The sequence below is a fragment of the Sarcophilus harrisii genome, chromosome 1 (genome assembly GCF_902635505.1).
Source record: "Sarcophilus harrisii chromosome 1, mSarHar1.11, whole genome shotgun sequence".
NCBI classification, from domain to species: domain Eukaryota; kingdom Metazoa; phylum Chordata; class Mammalia; order Dasyuromorphia; family Dasyuridae; genus Sarcophilus; species Sarcophilus harrisii.
In genome coordinates, this window is record NC_045426.1 from 512589825 (window position 1) to 512604452 (window position 14628).

The 14628-nt window shown below is 33.7% G+C and overlaps 1 long non-coding RNA gene across 1 annotated transcript; it reads right to left on the reverse strand.

Annotated features, from left to right (window-relative positions):
• Positions 1 to 1021: 1021 nt before the first annotated feature.
• On the reverse strand, positions 1022 to 13343 carry LOC116420617. Its single transcript, XR_004230988.1, has 4 exons — positions 12330 to 13343; positions 6821 to 6955; positions 5000 to 5131; positions 1022 to 4371 (listed from the first exon to the last, which is right to left on the reverse strand). It is a non-coding gene; the product is annotated as an uncharacterized LOC116420617 (long non-coding RNA).
• Positions 13344 to 14628: the final 1285 nt, after the last annotated feature.

Sequence of the window (14628 nt, forward strand, 5' to 3'; positions counted from 1 at the left end):
CCATTTTTAAAATTCATTCTAGTAATGCTATTTTTATATACTGAGTTCAAAGCAGTATTACAAAACTTGGTCAAAACACCCTTACTGGTTCCAGAGATGTTCCCTGGCAGACATGAAAAACAATAACTAAGATAAGAGAAATTGTGGGAGAATGGGAAATATTTAGGCCAATTGTAGCTCTTTAGGAAAATTAATAGGTGTGGATCACTGTGATGAATCTAGTTATAAGAACTTATAATGGAAATGGAATCTAGTTTAGGGCATGGAGTGGAATTCTGCTGAATAGCAGCAGAGCCTATGGTAAGGATGACAATGCAAAAGGATTTGTTTAAGAGGAGAGAAGCTTGTTTGTCTCATGTGTTTCTTGAGGCAAAGATTTGAGGAAGCACCGGTATAGCTTAAGGGCTGGGAGTATTTACTCAACAAATTCATCTTGTTACCCAAGGAACCTTTTTTCTTTGTGGTCACTCCCAAGTATTATCTTGCAGCATGGGATAAAGGAGCATAACAGTGGGGGGTTGGGAAGGAAGGAAGAGGGATATAATTGGTGATGGAGGAAAAAAATCAAAGAAAGGAAGATAGGAGACAATATATCCATTCCTGCTGACTTTTTAGAATATACATTTGTGTACTCATCTTAAAGACTCTCTGTTTTTCTTAAAATTTAACTCCTTTTGAGCCAAGGAGCACAGAGATTTGGCAGAGGAGCCAGGTTGAAAGTTTGGAGGATTTCCCAAGAGAGGATAGGGAATCCTTTTATGAACTCAAAGCCCTATAGGGATTGGTTCATCAAAAGAAGGCAAAAATATCTTATGATCCCAAATGGGGTGATAAATAGTCGGGTATGATCAAAAATAACTTAACCACAAAAACAAAATGGAGATGATAATAGCACCTACTTCTCAGAGTTGTGGTGAAAATCAAATGAGATAATATTTGAGAAGCACTTAGCATAATGCATGGCATATAGTCACAATTATATTAATGATAATAATAAGAAAAATAGTTTTCTTCCTTTCTTCCTTCCTTCCTTCCTTCCTTCCTTCCTTCCTTCCTTCCTTCCTTCCTTCTTTCCTTCCTTCCTTCTTTCTTTCCTTTCTTCTTTCCTTCCCTACTTATCTTTCTCCCCAAAAAACAAAAATAGTTGTGCAGGAATATTGCATTAGACACTCTGTTTTGGATTATTTGATTTAGAGAGACAATCAATAAACAATTATTAAGAATCTAGTACTTTTCAGTCATTTTGTTAGATCCTTAAGTTGCAAAGATATAAATGAAACAATCTTTGCCCTAAAAGAGCTTATATTTTATTGGGGTAGATAAGGAGTACCCCTATACATTAATTCAAAATAAATATCTACAAAATATGTACATATAAATGCAAGGCAATTAAGGAAAAAGAGAACAAGAGAGGAGAAAGTAATCAGGAAAATTAGTCCCTTTGGCTTTAAATAGAAAAAAGAATTTTGATCTGCAGAAAAGATCTATGATCAACATAAACCTTTGTCTATCATCATAGGTCAACAGTTCTGGACAGCAGTATGGTCAGAAGCCATAGTGCCATTTTCAGAAACCAAGGACACCAAAGGAGGAAGAAGCACTGTATCCATTAAGTTTTGAAAGCATAAGCCACTGATAGAGTAGGCAGAGTGCTTCTCACTGACAGAAATTATGACCCTGTAGAGCTGCTCACCACTTTGAGCACCCTCACATTCTGGTATCAGTCAATCCAAAGAAATCTAGGTGCTCTGTACAGATCTTTTTATATGCAGCTTTCATTTAAGCAAAAGCCACATTCCACATAAAGTCACAACAGCCAGAAATGCTTTGTTGGGATGCCAGTATCAACTAAAGACAGAAATGCAAATTGGCATTTTATACGCTTTCTCATTTTGAGACACAAAATAACAAACAATAATGAACTTTATGTGCTATTTGCCTCATTTTTTTCTGATAGAAAGTAAATAATAAATTATTGAAAAAAGGTAAATGTTACATATTTCAATAAGAATGCTCTGAGATTGTATTTTGTTTTTTAAATGTCTTTGCTTCTGGCGTTAGTTGGATACACACCAGTATGGATTTTCAAGACCTAAAAGAAATTAGATTGTTCCTAAAAGAAGCAAGACTGTAGGTCAGAAAGAAATTTAATAAAAATTGAAAAGATGACCCACAACACTGTTCTTTAGACCAATGATACTCTCTACCACCTACTGTTTATAGTTATGAAACTGGCAAACCTACTGAAAGTATTTTTACGGCCTGAATCTATCTAAAAAGCTGCTTTGGGAGATTGACTCTAAAAAGAGAGAGAAGGGGGAAAAAACTTTCAACATTAATTCAATAATTTATTGAGTCTCTATCTATACAGTGACATATTTGAGAAGAAATAATCTTAATGAAAAAAATGGGATGCACTTGGAAGAATATTTCATTAAAAATTTTATTTAATAAATATTTTCTGCTGTATTGAAAGATGATTTTTAGCCCAAATGTTTGTTTTTCATCATGTAGACAGCTAAAGCATGATTAGGAATAATTTATTGAAATGTTTCTCTTTATAAAAATAATTTTAAGGTTTTCATTTAATATGTTAATGAACCTTAAATTTCTGGGATGCATTTTCTAATGTGTATGTTTATATTTCAAATGTACAAACAATTCAGTCAATAGTTGTCATCTAATCATACTAATGATATTTCAGTTCAATTCAATAAGTATTTATTAAGTGTTGACTGAATAAGGCCCTGAGTTAGGAATTGTGGGTACAATTTTTTTTTTAAATATTCCAGAACCTATATCTACTAGATGTAGGGTGAAGAAAGGACTATAAATAAATAAATATATAAAAACAAAGTTATATGTGGTTGGAGCAAGTATCAAATGTCAACAATCCTGGGGACCAGAATAGATAACCTGTAATAGTTGTCTTCTTTTCAGAGCCTTGAAGAATGCTAAGAATTCCAAGTTTAAGAGATGAGGATAAAATGAATTCAAGGCATGGAAGAATGACAGAGCACAGGCAAGAAAAGGAATATCTTTTTTTAATGGAATAGCAAATAAGACAGTTTGCCTGGAATAAACAATATAAAGGAAAGTAATACGAATTATATCTGGAAGGTTAGACTAAAGCCAAACTAGGAAGGTTTTCAACATCAAGCTGTGGAATTTTCATTTAAGGAACCTCTTCCATCAGGGAGTAAAAAAGTCAAGCCTCTGCTTTAAAAATATCAATCTGGCAGCTGTGAAAAAGGCTGTTTTAAAAGGAACGTCAGTGGAAGCAAAAGGAACAATTAGGTTATTCTAAAGTACACTGAGAAATGATGAGGACTTAAATTATCTTTCCTATGTTTTCTTGGAATAATGAAAGTTATTATTTTTAAACTATCTTTTGTATAAGTTGTCATTTAAGTTCATGATCTTTGCTTGAGTTTTTCCCTTCCAATTTATCTTTCTTTTGATGCATTTTATTTAAATATTAGTAGTTTTTGCTGCTTTTGACTATCATTCATTACCTTTCCCTTGACATTTATTGCATATGAATTAACTAGGTGAATTTGGGATTAGTACCTATCTCATGATAGCATAGGAGTTTGCAAACGCTAGCATTAAGTTCATGACTATCAGGTTCTACCAGGCTGGAAAAGTTTAGTGTTTGGCCTTATTAATTGGCCATGTTTTATATTCAAGGATTTGTTTGACTAAATGAAGTATGGTATTACCAAAAAGCTAAATTCATGAGACATAGTGATTTCTGATCAGGTCATGGAAAAAGATGGCTTCAACTCTGGTTTTTTCTTACATCAAGAATCTCATAGTGAGAACAATAGATGTAGTTTTTAATGTTAGATCGTTATGGATATTACTATTAATTATGCAAATTATTTCTTGGTATGACAATTTTTCGATGTGACTATAAATTTGATGCTTATTTGGAAATTTTATAAAAGGATGTCTAACATTTTCAAATAAAGCAGCCAAAAAGAAAGAGAGAAAAAAACCCTACCATCTAGCCTTGCTAAATATGAACATACTTCTAAGTCTAGATAATAAGGCTGTGATGAGATATTCATGATATGCTGTACTGCAGGGTCTGGTTAATTTTGCAAATGTTACTTTGTAGCATGAAATTCTTTTTAAAATAAGAAGGAAATAGAGAGAAAGCTACACCCTTAATTTTAGCTAAATCATCAGTTTTGTCTTACCTTGTTTCTTAATGGTCTTTTGATTTCATTCCATTTGACTTAGAAAGCATGAGAGGATTAGAGTCCTTTCCAGGTTACATAGCTTGTAAGTGGTAGGATGCAGGTAGATTGTAATGCACTTGGTGGGGATTTCAGGAGGCTTGAATGCTGCAGTAGAAGCAACAACCTAGAACAGATTGTGTCCTATTTTCCATAAGCCATAAACAGACATGATGGTGCTTTGAAGCATTAATTTCCTTATATATAAAATGAAGGAACTGCATATGATGTTCAGTAAGGTCCCTATAATCTTAAAAATTGCCTAGTGTTCCTCCAGTTCATAGAGAGGGAACAAAGGAATTAATTTGAAAAGGAATGTGGCTTAAAATTTGAACCATCAGGTGGAAACTTGTGAAGACCGGGTATTTTAAAATCAGCCGGAGTCAGGAATTCAGGTTAGGGGAAAATTGTCAGTCTTTATTCTCAGTGAAGAAAGATCAGAGGTGGAAGAGAATGGGCAATAGCAATGTGTGTAGCTGAATCAAGAAGCTAGCTAGACTAGAAGCCACAAGACCAGCAGCTGCTAGCATGGAACCCAGGCCAATCTCTCCCAGCTTCTCTTCCTGTCTCTCTGTCTCCACTCACCAAAATCGTCATTTCCTATACAACACATCAGGACTTGCACAGAGAGTGGGCAGGGACCATTCTTTATCCAATCATGTATATTAATAGAGTTTAGCCCAATTACTATTTAGCCTCACGTACTTGGGACCTCAGTGCATCAACTCAAACCTCAGCCCAGTACAGAAACTCACTGCAGCCACTGGTTCTGATGTTGTTCCTTCAAGATTTGACATGGTCCAAAGATTCTCTTTACATCTATTCTCATTGGGGTTGGCATTGGTGAAGCCTCTTCAGAATGTTGCCAGCCAGGTCCTAAATTTATTCTAGGAAATATTAAAAAAATTGTTCTGAAATACTAAAATTCAAAAAAATTAAATATAGATTATTTGTCTATCCCCACCACACTACTGAGGAATTGCTATAACTGTCAACCAATTAGCACATTGATAAAACTCAGGCAATCAGCATTTGGTGACCATTCTACTTATTTAAAATAATGGACAAAAAAAGAAACAGATCTCTGTGAATATACATGGATGGCGCACTTGACTATATATATTGACCTTTAAGGATTGAAATCCTACCTGAGAGACTATCTACAGGACTCTAAAGAAGTCAATTAGTCTCTCAGAGCCTTGGTTTCCTTATATATAAAATGAAGGAATTGCATATGATGTTCAGTAAGGTCCCTATAATCTTAAAAATTATCTACTGTTCCTCCAGTTCATGGAGAGGGAACAAAGGAATCAGTGCTGGTGTAAAAGGCACATCTTTTGAACCAGGAGATAAAACAGGAGAAAAGCTTGGAGCAAAATTAGACTGTGGTTCCTTCTCACCAATAATTTAAAATTTTGGCAAACTGCTCTGGATCTCCCTGTTTTTTTTTTTTTTTTAACTCTGACTCCCATACTTATATCCCAGTCTCTAACAGACAGGTATAGAGAACTTAACAGCTACTTGGTGAATGGAAATCTCTTAGCCCAGCTACCCCAACTTTCTATGATGTTCAAACCAAATGTTTGCCAAAAAGTCTCTGTTGGGCTTTAGTTATAGTCATTCCTGTCAGTCAGTCCTAATTCCCAAAGGCAGTTTCTGCTACCCACCTGGCAGTCATTTGCTCTAGTTTCACCCTAAAGCATTGTGTGGCTCATAATGGTGAGTGGTCACCATTTAATAAAAAGCTGGAGAAATCTCTAGGAGCAAAGCAAAAGTTTATTGTACATTCTTATGAGAAGCAGAACTCTCTCCTATTGGAGCAAGCAATGGAAAGAATCTTTTGGGACAGGTTTTACATTTTAAATAGTACTAAGGCAAATACCAACTCTGGGGTAGATGAAGCCTTACTCGATTTTCACAACTGTCTTGAAAGATCTCACCCCATCTCATTCAGCATCTTGTTAAATTTTTTTCCGAGATGTAACAATTTATTTTTTTCTAGTACCACAAAGAACATAATTCTCTGGACAGTACTTTTTCTGGACAGTTCTCCAGATCAGATCTATTTCAAACTCCATACTATTGAGACCTCAAAGGACACAGCAAAGAAGGATGCTATCCCATATGTGATAAAGAAGAAAGAATTAAAATCTTAGGACAAACAGGAGAATCTTGACAAAATCCAAAAATCTCTTCATCATTGCTCCAGTTTTGAGAGGAAAGGACAGAGAAGGAAAAAGAGAAGTTCTGAATGTCTGATAAAAAATAATAATTACACACACACACACACACACACACACACACAAAGAGACTCATGCACATGCATGTATATATATCACACATCTTGGTTCTTCAAATTAACCTCCTTGACTAACAGGCCTTTAGTAAATTGTACTTTCGTATACTTGTCAAATGTGTGACAAATGTCTCCAGACTTAATTAATTTATTAACAAACTACTTTTCAAATAATGTGGCAACATATTTATTGGAAAAGAAATAAAAGAGTGACAAAATGGCTTTAGTGAACAAAAATAATGTGCATGCATTTTTAAAGTATCCAGATTCTCCTACTTACCCAAAGATGTAAAGCAATGTAAGCAGATAATCAATACTGAATGTCACATCTAGGTTGGCTCAGTGTTTCTGCTGTCCAAATTACTCCCAAAAAACAAATTTATCACTTTTTGAAGGTTCTGCAATTCCAAGGACACTAGGATTTTAACAAATAAATAATTCATTGTGTTATGTAACACTCCCTCCCCATCCTCACTCCACCCCAGTGCCTTAACTAAGTTAATTCATTTTTACAGGCACTTCCCATATCCTGGAACTAATTTCCTCACTGAGTGTAAGGGGATTATAACACCCAGTCCTGTTTAGGTTTAGTATTAGAATGAAATGAGATCTATAGGTTACTTAACAATTAATCAAAGGAGGTTTTTAACCAAAAAGTAGAAAAGATATTCAGCAATGATATTGTAACATAGAATTTAGGTAGATGAGGCTGCCTGGCTCTAGTCTGTGAGACAGGATATGGTCATTTTCTTTGCTTTTGGAAGGGCTAGATTCCATGGAATTGTGCTTTTTTATGACTAGGAAGCTATATCAATGTGACCAGAAGTTACCAGGAATCAGGAAGTAAAGGAAAGCACAGCCATACTTAGCACCCTGGACTAATGTAGTCCCTAGACAGCTTTGTTGCTTCTAGTGGGCAATTGGAGTGGAGGAGGTACAAAATAAAGTAAAACCACTAGTGCATCTAAGAGGCAAAGTGGAATAAAGGATAGGGAGAAACTGGAAGATAATGGTCCTATCACACTGGGTATGAGCCTCATAACATTTCATTTACATTATTTTTATTGTCAGAGCCATCTAGGTTTAATAACTACAAGGAGATGGGAAATAGGGGTCAGTTTTTAATGGTAATTCAGCTAATGCTAAAAGCTATGTCTTTAGCACTATTGAATCGTTTCAGCATTTCTTTCTTTACCCTGTGGGGTTGAATCAAATATGAAGTCCAATTTAAATTCAGTGTGAGTCAATGGGAAGGCCCCATGGAAAATCTTTATCTGGGTATAATGAAAAGCGAAAAATTTGCTCACAAGTTAAAAAAAAAAGTTTGCTTGAAGTTCATTTTAAAGGGCAGTTATTTAAGTGGGAAAAAATGAAAATATATATATATTTTATATTCACATAGAACTTTAATTCAGTCTTAAAACAAAAGTCCAAGCTATGCATAAGCTATCTTCCCAGGTAGTTGGGATATAAAGATAAGGGGTGAAAAGAAAGAAAATAAAAGAAAATAGTTCTTATTTTAAAAGAACTTAAATTATAGTGAATATATAGTTTACAAGAATTGCCCCATTTGTCCTATATGAAAACTATTTGAGATCCAATTCCATAAGCATTTATTGAATTGAGAGAAGTAATACAAATACAGTATTTTATATAAAAGACAGTGTCCATTCTTTCTAGGATTATACCTGGGACTGGACTTCTTCTGGGACCAAATAAATTATTCCTGAAACTATGGCCTCTCATGGCACATTTGTCCTGAGTTGGCTTTTTGATTAAATGTATGTACAATTAAAAAAAAAAAAAAAAAAAAAAACTTCTGATTGGTCTCCATGTACTATTTCCCTCTACCCTCAGCATGGGGGAGGGGGAAGCAAAGAATTTCTTCAAAACCCACTCAATAGACTTTTAAGAAAGAAGAAACTTCTACTTCCATTATACCCTTACTCTCCTCTGGAGATGTGGCTGAGCATTGAAATACTCTCCCTCGGACCATTTTATCTTCTCCTTTCGCCAACAAGTTAAGGTAGCTACTCTTTTTTGGCAGCAAGAGGATGTACTTATCTAGATACGAGATACGCCTGATATTGTCTGTTAAAGTTTAATAGTCTCTTTTATTTTATAGTTCTTTCCCTATATATAAGTGAATCTGAAATCCTGAGAAATAGATTTTATGAGCCTGGTGGATATCTAGAGAGTTTCTGAGTTTTTCACTCAATTTTGCCTACACTGTGGAAGAGACTCCCTGTATGTATTATAATGCTTCTCAGAGAAAAAGATAACTACTAACACAAGGATGAGCCCAATATATGTCCTTGCATACTTGAAAGATGGACCATAAGTGAGTTGTGTGAAAAAGGCACATATAACTCACCATCAGTGAGTTGTGTGAAAAAAGTTGTGTGAAATGAAGTTGAAATATCCATTTTCCAGTATCACAAATACATTTAAAAGTTTTAATTAATTAACAGTAACTATGAAAAGAATGAGTTATGGGCTACTGGCTCATGATTTTAATCTCTTGAATTTTAAGCATTTCTTTTTTAATGAAGAAAGTAAATAGTTATATTTTACCGCCTACTTTTACATGAAGTATCTTTCTAGAAGGGATTCTCACATTTTATCTTGGAGCAAATATACCCATGAGCCAAATGTAAGCTTTATATAAAAGATTTAAAGTGTTTTGCAAATGATTTTATAATCTTGTTATTTAACATATTTAATTAAAATTAATGGCTTAACTTTCCTCAAACTTCAAACAAATCTATAGTTGAAGGAAAAAAATAGGTTCTGTCAAATAAATGATATGTTTAAACAGCGTCTTTGAGGTCTGGACATTCAGAGGTTAAGCCAACATTGAAAGTCTGTTAGGTACTACCAAACTAAAAAGGTTTAAGATACATACCTATAGCTATCCTCTATTTCTATTGAGGGTACCAGCACAAACAGTTTTAGAGCAATTTATTTCCCAGAAACTTGTAATCTTTTGGTAAGTGAATTATTATTGGTAGGAAAAGAATATATTTAGCCACTATGAAGAACTTGATCGTAAATCATTAAAAAATTGTAATCTTCATTGTGAAGACAGCATTTTGCAACCACTGTCACATACATTTTTTCTTTTTATTAGGGAATGGGGGAGAAAATCCTTCCAGGGAGAGAGGAAGAGTCCTTCAAGACATAGTTGAGAATCTGGTCAACAAATGCCAAAGAGGCTGAGGCAAAGATGTATCCCTATGTCTCCAAGCTCCTGTGCCCTATATTCCACGTCAAATGAGATAATATTTATAAAACACTTAGCACATTGTTTGAAATATACTAAGCATTTGGAAAATATGTGTTATCTTACCTTCCTCTCTGTAGGGAGATTATAGGGTTCTACTCAGACCCACCATGCTGCCCTCAGATCATCTTCTTGCTATGCAGAAGCAAATATTGCTACACTCACTCCCAATGCTTTCTGCTCTATTTCTAAGAATAATAACCAAATCAACATTGCCATTACTATTAAAATATAACAATTAATTGCCCTTGGACCCCAATTTCTATCCCACTCAAAAGCATGCAATTTTGAAGCAACAATCCCCAGCATATGTTGTTCTGGTCTATTAAGACAAACTCCTTGAAGGCAAAAACTCTTCTCAGTTTTGAACATGCCAGGAAAATAGTGATTAATTAATGCTTATTCTTTCATTCAAGTGTAAATCCATATTAAAGTCAAAAGTAATAGATATCTATAAAGATATATAAATACATTGATAAACAGATAAAATAGTAGATATAGATATTATTGTTTATTCTTCATTTTTGAAGAGGCTCATTGATATTATAGATGATGTCTTGATTTGCCCATGAATTAGATTTATGTGGGGCAGAATTACCTCACTCTTTTTTTCAGTCATCAAAGTCCTGTGGCAAGACAAATATCAGGGTAGTTGGCAATGGCCCAGGATATAGTGCATAAATTTGACATTAATTTTCTAGATATTTTAAAAATATTAAAAATCTGCAAAACTTTAAGCCAGCTCTTATGCCCACCCTCATTCCCCTAAAGCCATGGTTCGTGACCTTTTTTTTTTTTTTTTTTTTTTTTTTTTTTTTTTTTTATGAAATGGATTCCTATTTAATTCTGGTAAAGCTGACAGACTCCTCAGAATAATATTTTAAACAATACTTCTAATCTCTCTTGGTTTGTTTCAGTCTTGAACCTAGATTTCACTTCATCATCTTTCAAAGGGTTTCTTTACCAGAATTGTTACAGGTCAATAAAGTCTCTATCTCTGCTCTATATTGGGATGTTCAAAGAGGACTGACACATCTGGAGTGAGGGCTTGCTGAGTCCTTTTAGGACTGTTCATGTACTTTTGGTATTTACCTGATACTCAATTCTCACCTATGGCTCCAAAAATTATGGCATGCTGATTTATGCCCAGGTAAACAGTCTCAGATAACATATTGACACAATATTGAGGATAATCAATGAGCCTCAAACCCAATCAGTGAGTTAATGGCATGTCTACCTCAAACATATGAAGATTTTCCCATTGGAATGTCCAGATAAGAATAATTTATTCCAACATGTATAAAGTTTGTTGAAATCAACTCTGTGAAGTAGAGTTTTGTTAGAAGTCTAGACACATACATGCATACATACATACAAAGATAGATACATTGATATATAGATATATAGATACATGAATGGTTAGGTAGATGGATGGATGATAGATATGTTGATAAATCTGTTATTACATGCTTATAATTCCTCAATAGGAAGCTATGTATGTATATTTGTATATGTGTATGTATATGTATATGTAATTGGAGGGAAGTACATATCAAAGGAACTATAGTTTCTAATTCTCTGTGTAATCATGGGCAAATTACTTTTCTGGGCTTCAATTTCTTAATTTATTAAATGTCAAATTAGTCTAGGATACTTATGGCCCCTTCAAGCTCTACTGCATTCTATGAATCTTCCTGTTTTAACCTTTTATTAAATGCATATGATATTCATATTTACTCCAGTTGATCTAAAATCTCAATAATCTGGTATGCTTTTTATTTGTGTGCCTGACTTTCCAGTCTGTGTGATTCATATATATATATATATATATATATATATATATATATATTATCTCCCAAATTGGCCATAAAATATTTTCTTTATATCACTCTAACTAATTGTGATTTAAAAAGCTATACTCAAGCTATCCATGTACTCTGTACTCTCTCACTCTCTCCAAATAACCATTCCATAGCTAATCAACCATCAAAGATGTTGAATAACCTACAACATTACATGATAATCATAGTCATAAATCTTAAGCATATTGTAATTGTTTTCCAAGGTTTTAAACCATGGATTAAAGGTTTAATTAAAACAAAGAGTATCTTTTTTGAAATTCAAAGAATATCTTAACTAAAGCTACTAATTAAAATTTTAACTAAGATATTAAAACTACACTTACTAAGCAACTATTTGGTCATTCATGCAATGAACACCAGCTAGTGTTCAATCTGTATTTGTGCATACAGAAAAATTTACATGATTGGGAAACAATTGCTATTGAGATGATATTTGACATAAAACATTTGACCAGAATGGAAATGGGGGAATCATATGCTTTTACTTAGTACAGAAAGACTTAATCAAGAAGTGGTAATTTCAGAGCTTCTTGGATTATGTCACAAGGAAAGGCAACTTGAGAAGCTGACCAGGGGACTATAAAAATATAAGAAGTTGTTAGAAAATAGGCAAAATTTAATAATAAGGCATAGAGAAAACTTACATAAAGGAAAAGAAGAAGCATATTTCAGAGGTCCCTTGACTCTGTTGCAAAATGTTGAAACAGAGGATTAAGATCCTGTTTGAAAGGCAAAGTTGAAGAATTACAATTTATTTTCAATGGTTCATATCCATTTAAAAATCTATTCCTCATTTAAAATAAAAACTTTTACAATCTTCTTTCCAAAATTAAGTACAGAAGCCTTTGTTCTCTTACATATTATTTTACTTCAAGTATAATTAGATGCTTCCATCAAAATTTTCCTGGAATTCTTCCTTGTAGTTTGAAGGTGATCCTGGATCTTGAGAGATATGCAAGCAAATTTCATATTCCACCACTGGATGCAGAAACCATTGGAAATGCGCAGAGCTTAGATGTGTGAAGAGTTAGATCACCCAAGTGATTATAAGGTGAAATATCTTAACCACTACAACTCATGGAGACTGTCTGAGAAAGCACAGAGCGTAATTTTCGAGTAAAGTTCAAGTAAAGTAAAGTAAAGTTCAAGAAAATATCCACACCAAAAAATTCACAAATCTTTAAGGCATTTTAGAATACAATGGTCAATCACAACATAAAAGAGCTTCCTGATCTTATCCTTAATCAATGAATTCTCCATTCTCTATGCTAAGAGAGTTATTGTTTGTTCACATCCTGCTAGTGTTACAATGACTTTTTCATTGTCTAATGACTTTAATATTAATTTAAAGTAAAAGTAAATTTACATTTTTATTAATAATCTCTTCACATGTTAGAATTAGTCTGAATTGTTTCATTAAAATTAAATGCCAGTCTTCATCAGAGAAATCATTCAAATTCTTTATCAGAGATCAAAATGTTTAGTTTAAAGTATTGTAATTACTATTGTAGTAGAAGTGTTTGAAATTCTACCCATTCCATATTCTATGAATCATTTATGCTTTTTGACTATTGGCAATTGGTCTACAGAACCTGTTCACATCTATTATAATGGGCTGAGGTTTGAGTTGATGCACTGAGGTCCCAAGTACATGAGGCTAAATAATAATTGGGCTATACTCTATTAATATACATGATTGGATAAAGAATGGTCCTTGCCCACTCTCTGTGCAAGTCCTGATGTGTTGTATAGGAAATGACGATTTGGGTGGGTGGAGGCAGAGAGGGAGAAGAAGAGAAGCTGGGAGAGATTGGGCCTGGGTTCCATACTCCTAGCTGCTGGTCTTGTGGCTGCTGGTCTAGCTAGCTTCTTGACTCAGCTGCACACACTGCTATCGCTGATTCCCTTCCACCTCTGATCTTTCTTCACTGAGAATAAAGACTGACAATTTTCCCCTAACCTGAATTCCTGCCTCCAGCTGATTTTAAAATACCCGATCTTCACAATCCTGTCATGGACACAAGCCAGGAATTTCAGAAGTCATAGTCTGATGTAAAAGACTTTTCATTGTTCAAGTCAGTGTTAAAGTTTTCACATTGATTCTTGTGAAGAGAAATATATTAATGAGTCATCTCTTAATTCAATGCTAATATGCAAATAATATTTGGGAGAGCATTCAAAATAAGAATCTATGCGTTTAAAAGCATATTTCCAATCCATGTCCTGGAGAATATGCTTTTAAGATAAATAAAATTCTTAAGTAATCATTTTAAAATGTTATAATATCTCATTCTTAAGTGACTCACCTACCTACTTTATACATAAAAGATGTAATAACAACTATCTAGAATTATTTTGGGTAAAAAATTATAAATTAGCTCTGAGGAAATTTATTTGATTTATTCACTCACACAAACATATTAATGTAAAACTGTTATCATCCAATTGTTTAATAATGTGTGACTTTTTATTGCCCCTTAGACCATAGCACATCAGGCTCTTCTATATAATCTTTCAAAGTTCACATTCATATTCATTGCTTCAGTGACACAATCTATCCATTTCATCCTCTGCTATCCTCTTTTCCTTTTGCCATCAATCTTTCATGACACTGGGGGTCTTTGTAAATTAGTCCTGTTTTTTCATTAGGTTACCAAAGTATTTAAGTTTCAATTTTAGTATTTAATCTTCCAGTGAATAGCTTGAGTTTATTTAAATATTAACTGATTCAAGTTCCTTGCTGCTCAACAGACTCATAAACATCTTCTCTAGCCCTACAATTTCAAAGCAACAATTTTCTAGTGCTCAACTTTTCTTATAGTTCAACTCTAACAGCCACACATCCCCACTAGAAAAATCATATCTTTGACTACACATACCTTTGTCAGCAAAGTGATATCTCACTTTTCAAACATGCTATTCAGATTTGCCATACCTTTTCTT